Source organism: Macrobrachium rosenbergii, chromosome 52 (assembly GCF_040412425.1).
Source record: "Macrobrachium rosenbergii isolate ZJJX-2024 chromosome 52, ASM4041242v1, whole genome shotgun sequence".
NCBI classification, from domain to species: Eukaryota; Metazoa; Arthropoda; class Malacostraca; order Decapoda; family Palaemonidae; genus Macrobrachium; species Macrobrachium rosenbergii.
In genome coordinates, this window is record NC_089792.1 from 22052301 (window position 1) to 22069015 (window position 16715).

At 45.2% G+C, this 16715-nt stretch overlaps 1 non-coding gene and 2 pseudogenes across 1 annotated transcript; all 3 read right to left on the minus strand.

Annotated features, from left to right (window-relative positions):
* Positions 1-16485, minus strand: part of LOC136833742 (uncharacterized) — a 54362-nt pseudogene extending 37877 nt beyond the window's left edge.
* Positions 3151-3265, minus strand: LOC136834007 (5S ribosomal RNA; annotated as a pseudogene).
* LOC136834012 (U6 spliceosomal RNA) lies at positions 4760-4863 on the minus strand. Its single transcript, XR_010851646.1, has one exon. It is a non-coding gene; the product is annotated as a U6 spliceosomal RNA (small nuclear RNA).
* Positions 16486-16715: the final 230 nt, after the last annotated feature.

Consider the following 16715-nt stretch of genomic DNA (forward strand, 5'->3'; position numbering starts at 1 on the left):
AAAACGTTATTTCACTTACAGAATCCATTTATATGGTGCTTACATTTGATATAAAAACCACAGTTCTCTCTCTCTCTCTCTCTCTCTCAGTATACATATATTTTAATAAAAATATGATATTTTAATGATAAAATAAAGTTTGTTCATACTTACCTGGCAGATATATATATAGCTGTATTCTCCGAAGGTCCGACAGAATTTCAAATTTCATGGCACACGCAGTGGCCGGTCAGGTGGTTAGTACCCATTCCCGCCGCTGGGAGGCGGGTATCAGAACCATTCCCTTTTCTATTCAGATTTTCTAACGCCACTGTCTCCTGAGGGGAGGAGGGAGGGCAATATAAATATATATATCTGCCAGGTAAGTATGAACAAACTTTTATTTTATCATTAAAATATCATTTTGTTCATGAGACTTACCTGCCAGATATATATATAGCTGAATACCACCTTTGGAGGGGGTAGAGACAGCCAAGAATTAGGAAAAAACCAATTATTGGTAAAATTATTTTGGTTCCTTATCTGATAGCGTAGCTGACTGAGTGGTTACTGTCACTCTAGTCTGCTTCTGCTTTACTAGAGACCCCAGCGAGGTAGTGACCTATATAGCTGGCGACTTCTAGATGATCTGTCAACGGGGCGTGACCACAATGTGACTAGATCATAGCCCATACAAAGAGGACAAAAGAGCATTACTAACCACCTAACCAACACCTAAAGCGTTAGTTTGCAAAGGATTGGGAAGACTGCCTCCAGTAGTCGACCCAACAACCACAAAAAACACAATTAAAAAGGGATAGGATCAGAGTTACCCCTGTCCCCAAGGTTGCTGAAGCAGCAATGTATGGTCCCAGCGAAAAGCAATTTTACATGCTACCTAAACATCTTGCCAGAGTGTGAGGCAAACACCGAATTGACTTCTCCAAAATGTGGCACTAAAAATGTCACTGAGTACCATATTTTTCTTGAACGCCATGGAGGTAGCAACTGCCCTCACCTCGTGAGCGTTAACTCTCAACAACTTGAAGTTGGAGTCGTCACAACTAGAGTGTGCGTCCTTGAATGACGTCCCTAATGAAGAATGCCAGTGCATTCTTCGACATAGGTTTAACTGGTTGCCTCACAGAACACCATAAAACATCCAATGGACCACGAGTGTCCTGTGTTCTTTAAGGTAGTACTTGAGAGCTCTAACTGGACATAGAACTCCCTCAGGTTCCTGTCCAATAAGGTCTGCTAAACCTTTAATTTCAAAGTGTCTAGGCCAAGGGTTAGAAGACCTATCATTCTTAGTCAAGAACTTAGGGCTTAAAGAATAGACAGCATTGTGTTCCTTGAAGCCAACATGACGGCTAGATATTGCCTCGAACTTCTCTCACTCTCTCTTCGCCGAGCAACTAAGGAATGCCGTTTTCGAGTAACATCCTTAAGAGATGCAGAGTGGAGAGGCTCAAAAGGACTAAACATCAAAAACTTGAGCATTACGTCCAAGTTCCAAGCAGGGGAAATCAGCTGAGGAACCTTGGACGTCTTGAAAAGAGCTCGTAAGATCGTGGAGGTCCTTATTGTCAGACAAAGCTAATCCTCTGTGTCTGAATACAATCGAAAGCATGCTCCGATAACACATGATAGTCGGAACTGCTATATCGAGTTTTTCTCTTAAGTAAAGGAGAAAATCCGCAACCTGGCTCACAGTGATAGAGGAAGAGGAAAAGCCCTTCTTTCTACACCAACCTTTGAAGGTTGCTCACTTCGCTAGATATATCCTTTAGATGAAGAACTTCTGGCTCTAGCGATGGCCCGTGCCACCTGGCCAGAAAACCCCCTTCGCTCTGACCAAGTTTTCGATAGTCTGAAAGCAGTCAGGTTCAGAGCGGGGAGATTCAAAGATATCTCGTGAAGTGGGTTTGTATGAGCAGGTCTGCTCTCATAGGAAGGGTCCTCGGAACGTCTACCAACCAGAAGAGAAACTCCGAGAACCAGTGGTTGTAAGGCCAAAACGTGGGGATGAGAGTCATCCTCGTCCCTTGTGAGGCCGCAAACTTGCGTGACTTCTCCCAGAATTTAGAACGGGGAAAAAGGCGTAAACATCTATTCCCGTCAATCCCAGGGAAGAGCAACTATCGCAACTGCCCCAGGGTCGAGTACAGATGAGCTTTATAGAGGAGCCTCGCTGTTCTTGAGGTCGTGAAAATATCCACAAGATGGCGACCCCAAAATTTCAAAAATCTTGGCAAACCTCCTGATGAAGGGTCCATTCCTTCGGCAGGAGTTGATGGCGCCAACAGAGCAGGTCTGCTCGAACATTTTCGACCCTGCAACAAAACTTGTGAGAATCGAAATGTTGCGAGCATAGGCTCAAAGAATAATCTCTCTTGCAAGGCTGAACAGGGAACAAGTAGTATTGTCCGAGTTTGCTAGAACTACACGATTGCAAACTTGGACCTCAAGAATTGGCGAGCTAAAAGATAGCCGCCAAATCTTTGAAGTCGATGTGCCAGGACACCTGTTCCTCTCTCCAGGTTCCTAACACTTCCTCTCCCTCTAGTGTTGCCCCCAACCTGTTGACGACCCGTCGGAAAAACAACACTAGGTTGGGGTTCAGAAGCTTGAGGGAGATCCCTTTCTGCAATTCCGTTGGATCGAGCCACCACCACAGATCCTCTTTATATAAGGAAGAATTCTCAATTCCTCTTTCAAATCTTCCTTGCTTTGTCAGTTCTCCAACAAAAGAACTGAAGAGGCCTGAGATGCAGACTCCCAGAAAAACAAACTTCTCCAGCGAGGAAATGGTCCCCAGCAGACTCATTCCTTCCTTCACCTAGCATGTTTCCTTTTCCAAGAAGGCCAAACTTTTTCGTACATAGAAGTTGCCGTTCTTGTGACGGAGACGCTATAAAAGTCGCTGAATAGAACTGAATTCCCAGACACAATGGACAGTGAGGGGATCAGCTGCGACTTCTCCACAGACCAGAAGTCCCAGGGACTTCACGAGTTGCAGAGTCAACTGAAGGTCCTCCAGATACCTTCGCTTCGACGACGCTCGAATCAACCAGTCGTCCAAGTAGAGTGAGATCCTGACGTGCGACAGATGCAACTGCATCGCAACGTTTTCCATGAGACGTGTAAACACCCTCGAGCAAAATGTGACGCCAACAGCATCAGGTGTTCCCAGGCGGTCAACCATCCAAGTACTGACCAGACCCAACGTTGCTTAACCGCTGATCGGACGAAGCGGTGTTTTCAACGTGGTATGGCCGTTGTGCAGAGTCCAAAGCAAAGAGCCCTGAACTGGTACGTCTAGTCCCCAAGACAACCTGAGATACTTCACGAACGTGGATGAATTGGGGCGTGAAGATAAGTATCTTGGAGATCCAAAGATACCATCCAATCCCCGGGATGAAGGGCTCCTAGTATTGACTGCGAGGTCTCCATCTTGAACTTTTCCTTCCGGACCAAGTTGTTCGACCTGTTGACGTCCAAGACGGGTCTCCAGCCTACTGAAAGTTTCGGGACTAGAAACAATCTGTAGTAAAATCCCGGGAACACCGAGTCAAGATCTGTTCCACTGCTCTCCGCTCGAACATCTGTTCGAGCAGGTCAAACAATTTTCTGTTTGACAGGAAGGCAGTTGGGAAACAAAAAAAAACAAAAGAGGAGACAGGAAGGGAATCAAGTAACCTCTCTCTAACAGTAGGAGGGACCAAACGTCTGCCCTCACTCTTTCCAGGATTGTGCAAAATGAAGCCTGGTTGCAAAAGGGAGTCTGGAGATGAAGGGAGTCACTTGCTACCTCTCTTGAAGTGACATTCCTTCGGGAAAAAAACTCTCTCTCGTGGTGCGGGTCTCTGTTTTCCCATGGAAGCCCCTTTGTTATGCAAACATTTAGCTTTCGTTTACTTTTTGTATCTGAGATCGATTGCAAGCGTTATGAAGGAGATGCAGTTTGAATGTCGATAACTTTAGTTTTGAGAAAAACGATATTTTTGCTTCTCTGTGTATTTATTTGCTTGCCGTTACACAGTTTGATGTTTTTATGACATAATGAAAAGCCAAAAATAGACCTGCAAAGTAATATAACTTCGCTAAATGAAGCTAAATGAAGCGAGTGTCAAAACACGGCTGAGGTTGGCCAGCGACGTTTTACTTAGTCAAGCTCTGAGCTGCTACTGACTGACTGCCACTGACTGCCCCAAAAGCGGCATTCCTGTCTTCGCTGATGCGTACTATGTCTACAGGGTTGCCATAGATCGCATTAGATATTATTTCATAGCTAAAAGGAAATTACCACCGATATACTGACAATATCATTACATTATATGAAAAATGTAATTTGACTATGATAGGTTACTGTTTTGTTTATAACTTCTAACTGTGGCGAACTTTTAAATAAAACTTTCTGAGAAGATAGTCAGGATATGTATGATGCCATATATAAAATATCCCAGAATATTTTATTTCCGATTTTTTTGTCAAACGCTCCCCTTAAGACAAAGACAACTGCGAAGGTGGAGAGAGAGGAGCCGACGGTTGAAAAGTCTCAGGAAACAGATCCTTAAGAAAAAAGTCAGAGTCTGATAATCAGAGGAAGAAGAAGACGAAAGAAGTTTCTCTTCATATAAAGGCTGTGACGAAAGAGGATGTTCTTCCGCAGCTGGTGGGTCTTGAGTGAGTGGTGAAAGTAGTTCCGATTCGCCGACACGTGGCTGGAACTCCCGCGAACGAAGAAGTCAAACTAGAGTACGATATAGTAAACATAAAAAATGTGGAACGCTTCACGATTAGCGTGTCATCCTTGCGCAAGAGCCATGCTAATCTTCTCTGTATCGTTCCAATTAGTATATGTACTGCCGAAGCAAGTACTGGCTAAATTAAGAAGGACATCAGATGTTGAAGCGGTAGTTGTGCGACATGATGAACAACTGGAGCGGAGCTATACAAGACGGGCTAAGCGGTCTGCGGAGCGTCATGGCGTGACGCCACGAGAGGCTCCGGGCAAGTACTAGAAGAGAGTCACAGCGTGGCGCCGGCGTCATGGCTGAGGCGCGCCGAAGAGCGTCAAAGGTGAGGAGCACGTGAAGCGTGAGAAGCGCCGCGAAGAGCAAGACGCGCCCTGGCGCGAGACAAAAAAAGCCAACACCTCAACTCGGGGAAGACGAATAGGAAGCCACTAAACACTCTCTCTAGACGACAGACGCTCTGTATCGCTCGAGGAAGGCGGCGGGAGACGAAGGTGAAAGTCTGTACCTCTTAACAGGCAGATACGAATCTTGAAAGGTTCATGAGAGCATCCAGCTGTTGTTGCAAACCCAACAAAATCTTACGCGTTGGAGAAGCCACTCTCTCGGGAGAAGGGATGAACCTGAGAGAAGGAAAGGGGCGAGAGACGTATAGGCTACTTCCTTCCACAGGGAAGAAGCTCTAGCCCTTGCCTTAGCGCGACAGGGGTCGAGTAGAGTGATCATTCGAAAAACACTTTATTCTCTTCTGCAGAGGAATATCCACGCAACTTTCGGGAAGAGTACAAACGTCTAGAGGAAGAGGACGTGAAGCGTCCTCTCCTCTAAGCTTCTCTTAAGAGGGCGAGAGTCCAACCGAGCTCCAACCCCGAGGCGGGGAGGACGTGTCGGAGGACGAAGCAATCCTTCAGGATGCGTGCCTGAGCACGATCCCTGGCAGCCTGGGTAGCGTCATCAGGACCTGCCGAAGGGACGCCAGATCGGTGGGAAGCCCCCAAACCCTCATGCGGCTTTCGACATGCCCCTCCCTGGTCCTGGGAGTTCGACAGAGGTCCAGGCCTAGAGGCATTATAGGGCCGATCTGGCGCCCCCTCCACAACACTAGGGGCACTAGCACTAACACTATGCGTTTGAATTGCATTCACTTTAGTTTCAAGAGCACGCATTGACTCCACACGAGAGCCAGGGAATTACCTTCTGCAGCAACAAACTACAGGGTTAGTAATAAATTTATTACAGGGTTACTAGTAGGAGAAAACCCTGACTGTCCAACTAAGGATGCACTCTAGGAGGAAGATTTCCTCAGCCTATCACGCTCCAATTTAAGCATATAGGCTTCATATTTCTTCCACTCACCCTCAGACAATCCCACATTCATTACAACATTATCATAGAGCATTGAACACCCTTACATATATACATAAAGAGTGAGGAACTATCAAAGTCTTCGATAGCCTCACCTTACATTCACCCAAGCTACAGACTCAGCTACAGGTAAGACATCTTAATTATAAGAAAAGTCAAAAGCAAAATCAAAAACGGTCCACAAAGAGCGTATGCCAAGTCACAGATCCAGTCGAATACCAAAAACAACCAAAATACTTAAGTGACAACAAATTTCGAAATCCAAAGGCGGAGGAACTGACAACAGGTGTTGACAGTCCGGCGACAGAGAAAATCTGAATAGAAAAGGGGAATGGTTCTGATACCCGCCTCCCAGCGGCGGAATGGGTACTAACCACCTGACCGGCCACTGCAGCCGCGAAATTTGAAATTCTGTCGGACCTTCGGAGAATACAGCTATATATATATCTGGCAGGTAAGTCTCATGAACAAAACAGTAATTAGTGAATACACAGTGTTGGTCTATGAAAAGAAGCTTAGCGATAATTTTAGAGATAGGGCCCAAAGAAAAATCTGTAAATTAGCGAAATTTCCCCACGGACAAGTGAATGATGAGTTCCACAAAAATATGCAACATAATGAAACGCAGAATTGTGAAACGTGTAAAAACAGGGGGCACTGTATTCCCACAGGAGCAATTTATCAACATGGAAATGATAACATAATTATTTACCTGGTTATGAATATATTAAACTACACATGACCTCTACTTTTACATTATAACTGATTTCTCCCAAAACTAACCAAATATTTTGCTTACACCCTAGTCTCACACACACACACACACACACATTTGGGTAGCTACCTAATTCTCTTCTAACTAAATTGGATGAAGTAATTATGAAAAGTTCCATATTAGGACTTTAAGTTAAACTTTTAAAGTGTGAATGAACTCAAGCATCAAGCCCTGTATCAAAATAAGTTTCTATTTAATTTGAAGTTAGTTAAATGCCAATCCCCAGAAATTTAAGTGCAGTATGTATACTGAATTTGTTTGTGCAATATATAAAAAGTCATCTGCAGTATAACTGATGCTGAAAATGATGATGTAACACCCACTATGGGATTAACATAAACATATTCATTATTCCAACAATAAAATTACAGAAATTTGCTAATGGTGTCTGTCATTTGGAAAACATTACAGCACATGACATACAACATCCAAACAACCCCAAGGTGAGAAATAAGCATTTCATTTATTTAAAAATAAATAAGCTTTTCATTTATAATTCTCAAAAAAGCAACTTCCACAGATCTAATACTAACCTTGCCCTCTGTTGTAGGCACATGGTGGGGGTGTACAGTCATGTAATGGAGTTTTCTTCTGCGCTCTAGAATTTTAGCCCCAACATCTGCCCACAGCTTGCATACAGCTCGTAAACGAGCTACCTCCCGAAAACTGAGGTTCTCAAATATCCGCTGAAAAGAAAAATGGCAACCTGATTTACCTTCAGAATGAGTTTTACTGATAATACATCCTGTAATTCAGCTTTTGAAAAGTCATCAAATAACCATAAAAACTTTCTCTACAACTAAATTTAATTAATTAACAAAGAGTTTTAACATTTTTACCTAAGGATTTGGCCTCAAGATAAGTCTATCACCAGATTTGGTTGGATGGAATAAAGTAACAAATGCATATTTCACAATAAGCTTCACAAGCATAAGGTTACAAATCACCTTCCCAAAATGAACCTCAAAAAGGCAACTAAAATATATAAGATATAAAACCTGAAGATTTCTATATATGGATATACCTGTGGCGCAAACTGGCTCAGTCAAAACTTGGTATCAAAGTACTTTAGTTCTAGCAGCAGGGGGGGAGGGGGATGAGTCATTACTTATTCACCTCAGTGTCAACCCTCCCTTTTCTTTTGGCTAACAGGAACTACTATATGGATGGTTAGATGTAGGATTATGATAAAAGACTGCACAGTCACCAATCTCACCTGGGCACAAGTACAGGACATGAGCAGTGAACAAGCTCAAGCAATGTACAGGCACTGAGTCAGGGGAGTAAGACTAATCTGTAAGGGCAGTATCAACTATGAATATGAGGATAAAATAAGATCATTTTCTTAAGCATAATTCTTGATGTATTGCAAAAGATGCACCGAAAATCCTGAACCCTTCTAAAACTACTGACTGAGTGTGCAGCCACCCACTTGTACACTTGCATCATCAACCTGTAGAGTTGGAGGAAAACCTGCTCCCCCGCTTTTTGTTGACAGAAGTTACTTTTGTGGTGAAGGGGGTACTGATGCTCATCCATACTGCACAGCAGCTTACCAAGATTTGGAGTCTCTGGAAAAGCCAATAAAGCTGTCCTGAGTTTCAAAAATTGGTGTGGAGATGCTTGCCATGCTGGTTCCGATCACCTGACGGAAACAAGTCTTCCAGGTGTGCGCCTCTTCCCTCAGTCGATGTACCTGCAAACAGGGGCATGATGGGAGGGTGAGTGTGGAGAGACACTCCCATGAAGCTCCTGTCATCTAGTCAGTCGGCTAGTTTTCAATTTCTTTCTTTTCCGAAGGAATGGAAAGGAATCAGAGAGTCCCTTATTGGAGACAAGAATCACTGTATTCTCCACTGAAGGGAACAATGGAAAACTGTTCCTGAGGACCCAGATCTCCAAGGGTGACAGGTGAACCAGGACGGCTGTTACTTTTGAGCTAAATTCTTCACTGAAACTGCTGATATGGGACTGAGACTGAAACATAAGCGTGACCAGTCACTAAGTGTTCTGCTCAAGTGTGGGGTCAAGCTTCTCAAACTTGAACTAGACTACCAAGTCCTGCAAGTAGAGAAGTTGTCTTCTGTTTCCCTAAGAAGACCCGCCAAGTAAAGAAGTTGTCTCCTGTTCCCCGAAGAAGACTGATATGTATTCAAAAATACATATCCTAAGGGGTACTGAGGATACCATCTTCAGCAATGTCTGCACCTTACAATGAACCTCAGTCTTCTTTGAGGCCGAAGCCACCTTGAGAGAAGACAGAGGAGGGGACCTCCTTGGCATCTCCGATTGCTCGAACCCTCAAGTCGGAAGCGCTTGGTCAGGCACCTGGCCAAGTGCTTGAAGAAGTACTAGTAGGAGATGAAGGAGCACCTGAATGCTTTGAAATCTTCTCTTGTACTGTGCCTGAACCAGACTGGGGAGCGGACTCTCCAGTACAGATTTGGGAACTCATGGCTTGGCAAAGCCCGAGTACCCGAAGACCAAGCTCCCAAATCACGTCAAAGACGATCCATAGGAGCCTCCTCTACCCAGGTTTTCAAAGAAGACTCTGGGAAGAGGCAGGCACAGCACCAGTCTTAGAAGAAGACTTGCCAGAACGGGATCTGAGTATGCAAATTTTGGAGACTCATGTACTCGGGATCCCGAACCACAATACCTCGGCGAAGTTTGTGATATGGCCCCCAAGCCCGGAGGCTAGGGTGTGCCAGCGAGAGATCCTGTCCTTCCCTGGGCGAGCACCCAGAAGAAAAAGGTGAGGAGGCAACAGCAGACAAAGATGATGATACAACTTCTCTTCCTCAACTTCCTCTTCCTAGATATCTCAAGATGGTGGGGAACAGCTGATCTTCCCTGAAGGCCTACAGGCTATTGTCTGGTGGCAAGGTAGGAAATAGCCCTACCTCCAGACTGGCACACACTTCCGATGACGGAGTCCTCTTCAGGTGTGGAGAGTCGTTATAGCGGCGGCCTCCAGATTCACTGCTTCTTGCTGCGAGAGGGAGATCCCTTAAGACCTGGATCTAGACAAACCAGGTCCGGGTCAACCCACAGGCATGTACAGTAAACCTCCCATATTTGCAGTCTCACGATTCACAGACTCGCCTATACGTGGGATTTCTATGTGGAACGTATATACACATTATATTCGCCAATTCGCGGTATTTTTCACTGAGAAACATTCACTAATTACTGTAATTTCATATAAGTTTCATGACTAAATGCACTATTTGTGAAAAAACTATTAAAATACTCAGGTATAAGCATTTTTAGAGATTTTTTTGTGTCTGAACTATTAACATAGGCAGTTCTAAGTGTTTTTAGGGGGGTTTTAACAAAAATAGGCAGTTCTAAGTGTTTTTTGAGGGGTTTTCAGTATTTGGGAATTTTAGCTATTCGCAGGGGTGTGGAAGCATCCCCTGCAAATATGGGGGTATACTGTAGAAGCATATCTGCCGAGGCAGAGGAGGGGGAAGAAGCTTCTCTGAACAGTTCAATCAGAATGAATTCTCCTGCCCAAAGACCAGAATATTTACTCAATGAGTACCCTTTCAAAAAGGCGGAACATGGCAACTCCATCAAAGCCTTTATATACTAAATTGGATCCCAGTAAGATTCAAAGCGCGACAGCAGAGGCCACGGTCCCTTCCTCGAGATCATAGTGCTGATGAATTGGCGCAATGACCTATACAAAGGTCCTTTGTATTTCAGGGGTGACCGCATCCTGGAGAAGAGGACCCTCGAGTCCTTCCAGGATGTGGTCCTCCTGATCTACTCTCCCTGCAGGAGGGGAGAACCTCGACAGACCCCCGAAATTCCTCCTCGACTACTTGAGCATATGACTGAGTCAGTCCAGAACTGAAACCTGGGGTGTAGGCCTTCGTAGTAGGACTTTGAATAGAAGCAGTCCCGTCAAAGTCCCTCCTGTCTGGTTCACGCCTCCCAGTGAAAAAACCCCAGGAGGTTGAGGGGAGGGGGCATCGAGCATTCCTACCTGTCTTGCTAGACAAACCAGCAGGAGAGGCAGGCCATGGGCAGTCACCAACCCATGGTGGTGACGGCAGCACAGGTCTAGGAGAGCGCTTATGCCTTGGCAAAGCACTGTCCCGAGGAGAGAGGTGAGGTTCACTTGAACGTACACAAGCACTCGGCTCGGGCGAGCAGGGCCTATCACACGAATGCGTTCAGGGGCTGGCCAGAGTTGAGTACTCGGGCATCGGCTGCTGTGAACTTGCACTGTCCTCATGATATGCCCCAGTCTTCTTCAAAGCTGAAACCTCCTGAGAAGAAGACTGTATAGGAGACCTCCTCTCCTCCTTTCAAGGTGCTTGGACTCTCAGGTCCAAGACACTGGGCTGGGAACATGGCCGAGCACTGGAAGCAGTGCTGGCAGGAGGCACCGAGACCCCTGCATGTCTTGGCCTTTTCTCTCGACCTGTGCCTGAACTGGGCTGATTTTTTGTTGGAGAATCACTTGTCTGAATTCTTAAAAGCACTTTTCATTGTTACTAGCTCTCTATGGAGAGAGAGAGTGAGAGAGAGGTGCAGTAGTTCACCACATTCAACTTGTAATGATGACTTTGGTGATGATCTGAAGGCTCCTGAGCACATTCTAAGGCCTTCACTGTGAACAGGGTCTTACACTTTCAGCACTGCATCCGATGCCGAGCCATATACTTCGCTTCCAAAATCAACGATAGACAGCACTATTGCTTTACATAGAATAGTAAGGGTATGTCTATCAGCTCCCAAAGTAGTGTTCGATAGTTTTTTAATTAGGTTTAATGCTCGTTTACATTTTGATTTTACATACTTTATGTAGGCTTTCCAGTTCAAGTGAGTATTGAATATTAATCCCAAAAATTTTGCTGTTTGGCCAATTGGTTTCTGATTTTGAAATCTATTTCTTCACCTTTTTTCCATTTTTATTTTTATAAAACATGATTGCCTGAGTTTTGTCTATGAAAAATTTAAAGCCTACAGATGAGGCCTATTCATCTATTTTTATTATGCTTATATTAATGATTTGTTCTGAATGTTTTATTCGAGGTGCTGAATAATATGTGGCAAAATCACCCATATACAGGTAGACCATGCAGTCTTCAAAAAATCATACAGAACGGGCAGGTCAGTCATGTTGATGTTTCAGAAGCACCATGGCCATTTTGCTTTACCAACACACAAAGGCTTGAGTCGGTGCATCCCGTCAGCATTTGCACAACAAAGGATGGAAATTCTTTCTTTGCTTATCTTGTGGCCTTTTGCCCTCTTTTCTTCTCGCATAACATACATACGATCAGGCATCCTCCTAAAATACAGGTCAGTCTCATCAGCGTTATAAACTTGAGATAGCAGCAAGCCTTCGTCCTCAATCAACTGGCAAATCCTTTCTCAGAACTTAACAGCAGCATATTCATCAGCAGACAATGTTTCTCCTGACACTTTTACTTTTTGACCGCAGGTATTGTTGAAACACCTGGATGTCTCGATGTTTTCTCTTGTACTGTGACAAAACCAGACCAGGGAGCGAACTTGGCCTTTACTGGTTTGGGGAGTGTCTGAGATTCTGCGGAATCCCAAGCACTCGGCGACTCAGCTCGGCCGAGCACTCTAGACTCCTGATTCTCTTAAGAACAATCATCAGGAGTGGTCCCTTCTTGGTTCCTGAAAAAAGCCGAGGAGGGACAGGCACAGAACCAGCCTTAGACGTAGAATCTAAGAGTTGGAAAGCGAGAAACATGGCCTCGGAAGATCATGAGCTCATGGCTCTCAAAACGCAAGACCCCAGTGAGGAATGCGAATCGATTCCCGCCCCAAGGAATGGGAGGAGCCAACAGGAGAACCAACTGTTTCCCCAGAGAGTGGCAGGACTTCTAAAGGGAACCTCCTCCCTGTTTCTCCAGGTGCTCAGACTCTTGGTACCAAAACACTGGCTGGGAACCTGCCAAGCACTGGAAGCAGTGCCAGCAGGAAGCGCCAGGGCACTTGCATGTCTCGGCACTTTCTCTTGCCCTGTGCCTGAACCAGGATGGTGAGAGGTCTCTCCGACACAGGTTCAGGATGCCCAAGACTATGTAGAATCTCGAGCACTCGGCGTGACTCACAAACGAGCACCCGACACAGTACCAGTCTTAGAAGTGGAACTTCTTAGAACTGGCAACGGGAACGTAAACCAAAGTCTGCGTGTCCGGGGCTCCCAAAATGCAAGACCCCGATGGGGAATGTGAATTGGTTCTGGAATTCAATGGCGGGAAGAGCCAACAAGAGAACCCACTGCCTATGCGGAGGGAGGCAGCCCCTAGAATCCTTTGAAGGACACCTAGGGGGGGGAGGAGAAGCAACCTCCCTCTTCTTTGGCCGACAAGCCTCAGAAGAAGATGAGGAGGCAGGAGATGATGAAGATGAAGACGAAGAGGATGACAACGACATTTACATTCTTCAATATTCTCTTTGACACTTGTACAAGATGGTATACCAAAAGGAGCAGGAAGGAGCAGGAACCACAGGAACTGCTGGGGCAGCTAAGGCAGGAAGCATAGCAGGAGTGGTCCTGGCGGCAGAAACACCAGAAGCAGGAATAGGAGTGACCAAGGCAGTCGGGGCAGGAGGCACAACAGGAGCGGTCCGCGCAGCAGGAGCTTCAGGAAATGTCAGAAATGGCGACAGGAGCAACCAGGACAACTGGAGCAGGAGACACAACAGGAGCGGCCCAGGTGCACTGCAAGAACAGTCCGACTACAGAAGAAGCAAGAGCCGCCAGGGCAACAGGAGCAAATAAGCAGGAGGCACAGCAGAGGCAGACAGGACCACAGGTACGCCAGACGGCACTGGCACGGCATGCAGGAGTGCCAGCAGAACAGCGGTTGGCCCACTTTGTCGGGGTCACAGTTGAAAATGTTGACACGGACATGGGGGACCTTCGCAATCGCCATCAATGTAACCAAGTTCGTTGCTGAAATGATCACTGTTTGAGTGCCCATAGGGAAACTCCACAGAAGCCAGGATATCCAACACCAATGGAGAATCCCAACATTACTGCTGCTGTGCCTTCACAATGATTACTGTCAACCTGAAGAAAAAAGCAAAGTAAATTAGTAGAGGGAGACTCCTCTCGCTCCGGGGAGGATTGCCATTCAAAACGAGAGGAGGCCCCTGAGAGAAGGATGTCTCAAACACCCCCGACGATCTTCACCTGATGAAGCGAGGGAAGATGACAAAGGGGAGAACTCCCCCAAGGGAGACCAAGGGAAAGCTCACAAGGGGAAGAACAAAGGAGGAAGGACAACAAGCAAGAGTGCCATCGGAGACGTATATCCTACTGACGGTTTCTCAGCAGCTTCCCCCAAACCATTCCCCCAGTACACAGAGCAGGCAACCAAGAACAAAACTCAGTACACAGAGCAGGCAACCAAGAACAAAACTCAGTACACACAGCAGGCAATTTGGAAGTGGTGTTTCCAAGAACAAAACTCAGTACACAGAGCAGGCAACCAAGAACAAAACTCAGCATGGATGATTAATTACAGTCATGCCCAACCAAGAAGTGCAAAGGGCAAGAGAACAACATCAAAGGGTGACTGTTAGAGGGTAAAACCCTTGCCGCTGACCCCAGGAAATAAATGGCAGGGCTGGCGGCCTTCCATTAAGAAAAAATGATTCATATGCAAAAAATGATTCGTAGGTTTGTAAAATTCAAATAATATCAAACACACAAATATATACACAAGTCATAAACAAGAGAGATCCCACCAGGATAAAAGTTAAAACAGCAGTCAGGGCAGAGAGCATGATCACACGTCTCCACTACATGACAGCCAAAAGCAAAACTGGAATGTTTAAACCTGGACAGGCGGGCCTCCTGGACATAACCACCTTGTTCAAGAGTTTTAACAGCAGTTTCCAGTTTCACTGTAAGTAATTCCTAATGTAAAGGACCGATGGTTTGCATACTGTGTAGGAACTAACCTTTCCTAGAATGCTGCATCCTGACCTAACCAGACCTTACCTTTCAAATCTTACTTAGGGCACTGGTGCCCTGACCTGGTTGGGGGGGCTTTGCCATCCTGGCCCCGACTCCCAGTAACACTGAAGATCAGATACAGATCAGCAGGACTAAATTCGGTAGAACTATAGAACAGCTCCGCATGGGGTGTTATATAACCTTGGATATTGACTTTTTCTATAGTATTTTGGTTGCTTATCAAGAATTTACTGTTATTTTTTGTCGGTTGACTGTCATCAACCTATTATAAACCTCAGAACTGATATGATATTGTATGCTGGCCATCCTACAATGCTATCAAGCATGTGCAGTGTTATAGAGGAACATTTGGTAAAAAGTGGGGTTTCCTTCACCAGGGGTCCAGGGGGCAGAGCCCCCAGCTAAGTAACATGGCCTACTAGGTTAGGTTAGGTTAGTATAGTTCCTTTTATAATAGATTTCCTTAGCTAATACCTTCTTGAACATATGGCTCCCTAATGACTTGCGCATGCCTGGAACCATTCCATAACAACAAAATGGCAGTTTGGTCTTTCTTGCAGCGATTTCCCCCTCCCAAAACTTCATCTTCAAAATGGGTCCCCAACCTTGGATAGATATTGAGGTTAATAATAATTGATAGACAATAAACAACACCACCTCCTTCATCAGCAACACCAATAGTATAAGAAAAATAAATTTCCAAGGTAACAGTCCATGCAGAGCTGTTCTATAGGTTAGCCTAGTTTTACTCAAAATTTAGGAGGCAAAATTACCAATGCCTTGCCTAATGTTGTCTCCCTACTCTGTACACAGTAAACCTTTACTTTAGTTGCACGGACTGGTTCCCGCCAGTCTCCGATTGGGACATGTTACACCTTTTTTGGGGGGTTTGCCCAACAAGGTAGGTGAGGGCACGTCGCCCTAAGTTAGGTCAGGTAGGTAAGATCTGGTTAGGTCAAGACCTGGCATTATAGGAAAGGTTATGTCTATATGTATGAGGAACCCATCCCAGTAGATGACTGGCGGGAATCAGACTGCGCAACTAAAGTAAAGTTTTATCCGTATACTACCGGGGCGGGCGCCCTGGCCACGCCCCACCTGGGTAACACGGCGTTAGGCTAGAGCCTGCTACCGTCGTTCTCAAAAGCTTCCCTGCAATCTAAATTCGGGCCCAATCCAACTGAGAAGTCGCTCGAAACCGGCAAATCTGTCAGGAGTATCCAAAGCCTCGATTGACATTAGTAGGCTGTAAGCAAATGCAAACTTAACTAACTAGAACAGCCGACCATTAGAGTAGCCCTGGTTAGGAGAACTAGCCTATCCTATAGCCTGCCCAGTCAAAGTCACGCATATCTGTTTGGCATCAAGCTCTTACCTGTGTCAACTCCCACGACCCCGACAACAGGTCACCCACACCTGCACATTGCGATAAATCTTCGTTGTGGCACCCACTCATTTTAACCTTCTGCCATAGGCTATGAAATGCTACAGCGGATCAAAGTGAGCTGCAAGAAAGTTCAGCGACTTAGGCACTCATGTCCGCTTTGTTTTGATGGGCCAGCGACACCGTTGATGTTACGGAGGAAAATCATAGATCTCAAAACTAAATAGAAAACATTGATTTCACAGATGTTCCTAGATCGAAATTTTTTGTTCTAAATTTACGTAGGATTCCACTATATGTGCTACTGTTTTGGTTAGCGAGTCAGTTGGATTCGAAAACCAGTAACTTTATATATATATATATATATATATATATATATATATATATATATATATATATATATATATATATATATATAGAGCCCCAGCTTTCAGCCTATAGTTTAAATTGATAATGTTAATTAGTATAGTT